Genomic DNA, 8028 nt, shown 5'->3' with positions numbered 1-8028 from the left:
AGGGTACTACTAATCACAAGATAATTCTGAGGGTACTATAAGCAGAATAATTCTAAGGGCACTATAAACAGAATAATCCTAAGGGTACTACTAATCACAAGATAATTCTGAGGGTACTATAAGCAGAATAATTCTAAGGGCACTATAAGCAGAATAATCCTAAGAGTACTACTCACAAGATAATTCTGAGGGTACTATAAGCAGAATAATTCTAAGGGTACTATAAACAGAATAATCCTAAGGGTACTACTACTCACAAGATAACTCTGAGGGTATACTCAACAACTGCTTGAGTTTTACAAACTTTTTTAAAGCAATTAGGTGTACAGACAAATATACATAGTAGATTACGACTAACCTCTTCAACCAAGTCTTCATCCTTACCAGCCTGATTTTCATAGTCCTTCATGTGGACAGCAGTGTCAGCCACTCCTTCAGCCATGTCAAAAGCTTGATCCTGTAACTGGCCTGCTTTATCTTTTGTTTGATCTGCTTCTTTTCTGATGTCACCTGCATCCTAAGACAATAATTAAGTCAATTCAATTGGTGTGAAACCTCAGCTGTACCACATATTTAACGAAGACGTAAGAAAAACAAATGGCAGACATATAATTAGGTGTTTCACAAAATATAAATTAACATACAAAAAAATTGTGTAAGAGATTTCCTTATAATCTAAAAAAAATATCTAGAATTTATCCATATTAATTTCTGATCAAAGTAAGCTATCTACATTAATGAAAAAATAAATACAAAATCAACCAAGTAATGATTTGTTTGTTTGAAGTTAAGCACAAAGCTACACAAGGGGCTATCCGTGCTCTGCCCACCACGGATATCGAATCCCAGTTTCTAGCGTTGTAGGTCCGCAGACATACTGCTGTGCCACTGGGGGCCCAACTAATTTAATATACAGGTAGAGTTAATTCACACCTATACAAATTACACAAATTAATCAATAATGACTTGTTTGCTATTTTCTATTAATACTGTAATTCACTGTGGCTCTCATAATATTCATTAATATTGATAACCTTGATATATATACCAAAGAAAGTATCATAGGTATATTACCATAGCATCCTTAACGCAGGTAAAACCTACTACATGCTCCAATACCATACCCTGTTTTATGGTGAATGTGTGAAGAGTACATTCTCAAATTTTCCTGTGTTCACTATCTATTGTTTTTTCTAAGAATTCAACTATCAATAGAGTACACGGAAACAACTAACAGTATACGTTTACAATTAGTGTTTGATGAGACAAATTATATTAATGCACATTTACAGAAAATGTTACCATTCAATGAGGTTCACTTAATTCATTCCAAAGGTCTGTAAACTAGAGCACGGTGATTAGCGAAACCTGGTAATCAATTAATTAGACTTATCAATTGATTACATTCAACTAATCAATTATTCTCAAATGAAACTTTTGATAGTTAGAATAATCAAAAATAGTAACAACTGGAAACACACTAGTTTCAATTAATTCATGATTTTTGTACATTGTAATAATAACTGATTTCACTGATAATGATAATGAGAAATCATAATGGTAACATTTCAATCACATGGAACACACACACAAAAACAATAATAATTGGACATACTAATTTTGATTAGTTGATTAATTTTGTAACATTAATTTAAATATAATTTGGATTAATTAATTAATCAAGATAATCACCAGCTCTAACTATATACTAATAAAACTAAAAAGAAGGATTTGTTTGTTTGTACTTAAGCACAAAGCTACACGATGGGCTATCTGTGCTCTGCCCACACCACGGATATCAAATCCCAGTTTCCATCGTTGTAAGGGATTTCCTTATAATCTAAACAATTCTAATCTAGAATTTATCCATATTAATTTCTGATCAAAGTAAGCTATCTACATTAACGAAAAAATAAATACAAAATCATGATTTGTTTGTTTGAAGTTAAGCAAAAAAACTACACAAGGGGCTATCCGTGCTCTGCCCACCACGGTTTCTAGCGTTGGTTGTAGGTCCGCAGACATACAGCTGTACCACGTGGGGGGGGGGGGGGGCATATGACAAGGAATTTGCTATTTGATCGAAAAATTACCTGTGTTTAAACAAATAAAATAAAAACGTTGTTTACTTTTTATAAATTCTCTTGGAAACTTTGTACTTATTCCTACTGATTCTTCTCAATTTTATCAACTTAGTAAATGCAACTCATTTTATAATTTTTAATGTACTCCAATTTGTTTACTGAAACAAGATACAAACATAAACACCACTAATTGAAAATACATACATCTGAAACTTGTTCAGCTATTTTCTGAGCTTCTTGAGCTACATCTCTAGCAAACACGGCATTTTCTCCTGCTCCAATGAGAGCATCTTCAGCATCGTTGTGTTTTCTTCAGCTTCTTCAACCAATCTTTCAATCTTTGGAGCCTTCTTCAATGCATCATCAGCCTCTTCCTTACTGTTTTTAACCAGTTTATCAAACTCTAAACAAGAACCAAACACAACACAGTATTAAATTCCTTTTTTTTTTTACACTTCACAGATATTTACTACTTTTAATGTGTTTGACAAATACCTGTACCAAAAAAGTATTCCTTTCAGAACTTTTTAATAAGACAAAAATATTTTCAAATTATATTTTTTATTGCTTTAAATCCTGGCCAAGGAGCGTATCTTTGAAATAAAATGAATACATCTTGCTACAACTGATAATCCACGAATATGTTTCAAAGCTTCAAAACTGAGGTTTACTTTTCAGGGTATCCAAGGTGTTATTAGCCTCTTCAAGTGTTCCTTCTCCAGAAGCTAGAGATTCCTTTGCCTTCACCAGTGCAACATCAGCATCAGCAAGCATTTCGTCTGTAAGCTGTAAAAATCAGTAATAATAAACTCTAAATCTATGTACTATTAAACTATATGTACTTCTGCAGTGTGTTCTGTTTCAAGAGTAAATAAAACCAAAATTAAGAATAGCAAACATTTTTATTTCCTGCTTTTGAAGTTCATATGTCATGCTGTGTTGTAACCAACAGAGTGGATAATTCTTCTAGTGATTCATGACGTGTGCAAGTTTTACTGATGCCGCAACAGTACAAACTGCATTGTTACGCATCCCTCATGTGACGTCATTTTAGTGTCTACTGACTGACTGACAGACAACATACTACTGTAGAGTGGTGTGAGTTGTTATAACAGGTGACCCCTTCAGACGGCATTTGGCCCCCTTTCAGGGAAACAAGTAATCTAAATTCTTGAAATTTTCTGTAGTCATAAAGATATAAATATTACTTATGGCTACCTTAATGCATTTTTTTGTTCTTGTCATTGTAGTTTTAGAAGGCTCAACTTGTTTTCTTAGCATACCACTAATGTTCAAAGAGAATTAATTATCTTATAAAAATATTGAGGAATGCATTTCGGTTCAAGTGTTTGAGAAAAGTCAAGTTCTACTATTTAGACTTTTACAGCTGATAGTTTTCCATTTAATTTTTTTTTAATAGGGTTTTGACTACATTGTTATATAATTTCAAAACTCATACTAGTTCACTAACCCTTTTCTCTATGGTCGACTTACTTCAGAAAGGACCTTGAATTGTTGGAAAGGACTTAGAGGAAGGATACTAGGATGATACCTTGGATGGAAATGTTATCATACGATGATAGGTTAAGATCTCTGAACTTGTTTTCTCTTGAAAAAAGGAAGAGTTAAAAGGTATTGTTGAGGGGATTGGTAGTGTTGATACATCGTCTTTCTTTTTTATTGTACTAATGGTAAGAATGGTAGGACTAGGGACACAAATATAAATTTTGGTAGGGTAGGAGTCATCTGAAACTAAGACAGCTTTATTTTTCTAACAGGGTGGTTGGTATTTGAAATGAGTTGCATTCAGACGTGGTAGATGCAATTAATTTAAGGAAGCTTAAGGGAAGGCTTGATAAATATTTGAATGCTGAGAGCTGACTCAGAGTTCAGAGTGTTTTATTTCTATTTTAGAGAGTTTAGTATAGTGGATGGGATAGTCTAGATGGACTAAGTGGTCCCTTGTTGTCCTTGAATTATATTTATATGTGTGTGTGTATGTATTTCAACATTTCAAATACACATGATCTTTTTTTCTGCTTATCATATGCACATTTTCAGTTGGCTATCCAAATTTGCAACTATTTGGCCTACTTTTGATACCACGGTAACACTGGGATTAAATAAGTTTATTATCCTCCTCCCAACTTACAACAACAACAAAACAGCAACTTATTAAAATCTGTTGAGAACCTAGTTTGTCATACTCAACAAGTCTAATATCACATGCAAAACAAATGACATAACACATTGTAACATAAATAAATAAACTCATATTGTGATATAACATACAATTGACAGAAATTAATGTGTCTAGTACTAAACTATTGTTTGTTTTTTAGACATAGTTTTTCTTCCTTTTGAACTGACAGACAAAAGGAAAAACAGCGAGACATTAGCACCAACTGAAAACACTTGGTTTACTCTTGTATAACTGAATATTGGGATTTGACTGTCACTTTTATAGCTCACCAACAACCCCAAAGTGTGAAGTGTAGTTTGCAAGAACAGGATACAAACCAAGAATTTACTGGACTAATAAATACCTAATCTTAAACAACATCCTTAAGCCATTGTAATTCTTACATAAATACCTAAGCTTATACAATATCCTTGAGAAATAATTCTATCTATTGTAATTCTTACATAAATACCTAAGCTTATATAGTATCCTTGAGAAATAATACTATCTATTGTATTTCTTACATAAAGAAGAATTGGATTTAAACAATTAAGGGAAGATTAATATGTCAAGAATACTTACACATGTGTCAGAGTACTGGTACTAAAATGTCGTAAGAGAACTGTTTAATAGTGCTCATCCCAGGAAGAATTGGATTTAAACTTTAAGGGATTAAAGTGTCTTCACTTTGTAATTGACTTTATATAATCATTTTCAATTATATAATTTGTTTAGTGATAAAAGGATGTACTTCAAGTGATTCTCAATTCTCTAGGTCTAGTGTTATTTAAGCTATCCTGTATGTGCAAATTTATGAGAGATATAAATTAATTTCACCAATCACCTACCAATGATATTGTTACGACAGCAGGGGTCACGTGACGCTAGTAACACGTCATGAACTTCTAGAAGGATCCTGTCCCTTCCCAAAGTCTCGAGAGGCTACTAGATATGCGGTAGTCTTGTATATATATAAGCAGCCAAGAACTGACGGCAACAACGGGTAATTGAACTGCTGACAGAGAGAGACGTATTGTTGTGCTGTATTGTTGAGTCGAGCACGTGAGACGTTCGTTGTGAATTATAGCATTTGTTATAGCATGACTGTGGAAATTAAGTGTATTGCAAAGTTGTATTTAGAAAGAATAAACCAGTTTATTTAAGAAAGGACTTGTACCGCTAAAGTTTCTCTCGGAAAGAAATTATACAGAAAATTAACTAACGAATGGAGGCGTAACAATATGTAAAGCAAATGGTAAAAGGACCAGAATGCTGGATCATCTACATGTCACAGCTAGCCTAATTCTGATAAACTATGTGCAAAACTTCACGAGGTTAAATTTATGGTAACTAGGACTATAGAAAACTATGCAGTTAATCATTATTATATGCATGTATATTAATTTTAAAAAAATGTCAACTCGAGGAAAAATTTTGAAATACATATTCTGCAGGAAGGAATATCAGGTTATACCCTAATGTTCTTTACTGTTATTAAATTTTGAGGTATTGTATTTAATTTTTAATTATTTGAATTCTTCCTCACTAATAGCGGTTAATATTATGTGGTAACACAAAAACTACAGTAATGCAAAAAGAGAGATCAGAGAGATAAACACTTTCTGTTGGAAAATCCAAGTTTGATACCATTTGGTCCCCCAGTGGGACAGCACTAAAATCTATGGATTTACAGTGCTAAAATCAGGGGTTCAATTCCCCCTTAGTGGACACAGCAGATAGCACGATGTGGTTTTGCTATAAAAAACAACAACACACTCTACCATTTGACTTCACATAGTTAAGTTTACACCCTGTTCATGTATGAAAAGGAAGAAGAAAGAGAGAACATTCATAACTTCCTAAGAAAATATGTTTTTCTGTTCTTTTATTAAACAATGAATGCATCTGTGTTAAATAAAAAAAATTGTGAAAAAACATCTTTTTGGAATTATTACAAAATAAACTATCTAGAGATACAGGGGAAAAGAAAATTGGAGGTCTTGCAATTTTTTTTTAAATTCACAATATTTACAAGACAAAATAACACTTTCATTATTCCTAAAATTTAATTTTGAAGCATTGATTGTAAAATTTATTAACAGAAAATACATGTACTTTGATGATATATTTGTTATGATTCATTGTGTTCATGTTTTGGGTTGTTTTTTTATTTAACATATCCTACAATGTGATAAGTTTTGTAAAAGTTCTATGGTGAATATAAGTAATAAGTTAGATGAATTACAGAATTAGAATTCATAGATCTGTTTAAACTTAGGTAATAACTTTTAAATATTTTCCTAATTGAAGTCCTCTGGTGGGTCATATTAAGTTTAAGAACTTACAACACTATCGTCCAAGGGTTTGTTTCCCCGTGGTGGACAGAGCACAGATAGCCCATTATAAAGCTTTGTACTTAAACAACAACAAAATCACAACTGAATTTCAGGTTTATCCACTTTTACATTCTTTGACATAACTAATATTGTCCATGACACATAATTACAGGTAAAAAATAACTGGTTTTATAGTAAATTCCTCCATTCTTCATCCAATCTTTGTTACCCATCACGTTTTTGGATAAACAAAGATACATCATTTTACGTAATTAGGTGTAGCTTTACCTGTTGTTGACGTATCCCTTCGTCTAACAGATCTTCAGCTTCATCCTTCTGATCCTCAATCTTATCCATCAGTTCTTGGTTATCTTTAATCAGCTCATCAGCATTTCTTCTAACTTTCCTTGCCTACAATGTTAACTAACATAAATACAATCAATTTATCTAAGTTACATTGGTATAGACCTAACATATGTGTTTTTCCAGAGATGCTTAAAACCATGTTGCTAGAATGTACTGTTCAAAATAAGATCAATGTGAAATTTGCACATACCCATGTGTTTTTCTGCATTTGGAATTAATATGAAATTTGAACATCCAAGTGTTTTTTTTTCTGTATATATATATATGGAATTGAAATCAATATAAAATTTATATATACCCACGTTTTTTCTGCATTTATGGCACTGAGATTAATACACTCGAGTGTTTTTTCTGTACAAGTAGCACTAAAATCAAGATAAAATTCATACACAGCCAGGTTCTTTTTTTTTCTGTATAGTAAAATCTATGTTAAAAAATTAATTGCCAAACTTCCAAAATTTCTGACCTTTTTATATTCTACCATGTACCCATATATAGCATTAGATCTAAAAGAGAAGACAGAAAATAATTAATGGTCTGAACACAGAAAAGTGATAAATTTAGTTTAATAAGCCACTGTTAAACAAACGTTAATTTACATACTAGTACAAAATATTTTAAAGAAGCACAATAAATACTGTCAGATACAGTAATACTCTAATTCATGTCAAACTTTTTACACATAGGTAATTCCATGTCTGTCAGCTACATCAGGTGTTTTACACCGTCCATTGTTCCTATAATTTCACATTCTGATAACATCTACTGATAGATGTGCAACTTGAAATAAATTAACTTGGGATGTTTTTCTTTCCAAAAGGATAATACATGTTGTTATGGGTTTCTTTCCATAGGGCAGGGGGGGAAGCTCCCCCCCTAGATTTTTTACAAATATGGTTTATTTCTCTATAATAACTTTCAGTGTTAAAAAGCTAATCACCCTTAAAATTGCACCATTTTAGACATACCTATAAAAAATTTTAGGGAATAAAACCAGTCACCAATTAGCATCCACTTCCTTTCCCCCAGAAAATATTCCACTAGAAAACTCCATCAACAT

At 32.2% G+C, this 8028-nt stretch overlaps 1 pseudogene; it reads right to left on the bottom strand.

The window, feature by feature from the left end:
- Window positions 1-52: 52 nt before the first annotated feature.
- The window catches only part of LOC106472831, a 24101-nt pseudogene continuing 16125 nt past the window's right edge, over window positions 53-8028 (bottom strand).

Source organism: Limulus polyphemus, unplaced genomic scaffold, assembly GCF_000517525.1.
Source record: "Limulus polyphemus unplaced genomic scaffold, Limulus_polyphemus-2.1.2 Scaffold5646, whole genome shotgun sequence".
Lineage (NCBI taxonomy): Eukaryota > Metazoa > Arthropoda > Merostomata > Xiphosura > Limulidae > Limulus > Limulus polyphemus.
The sequence above is the reverse complement of the archived record's forward strand: the minus strand, read 5'-3'. Positions and strand labels throughout refer to the sequence as shown.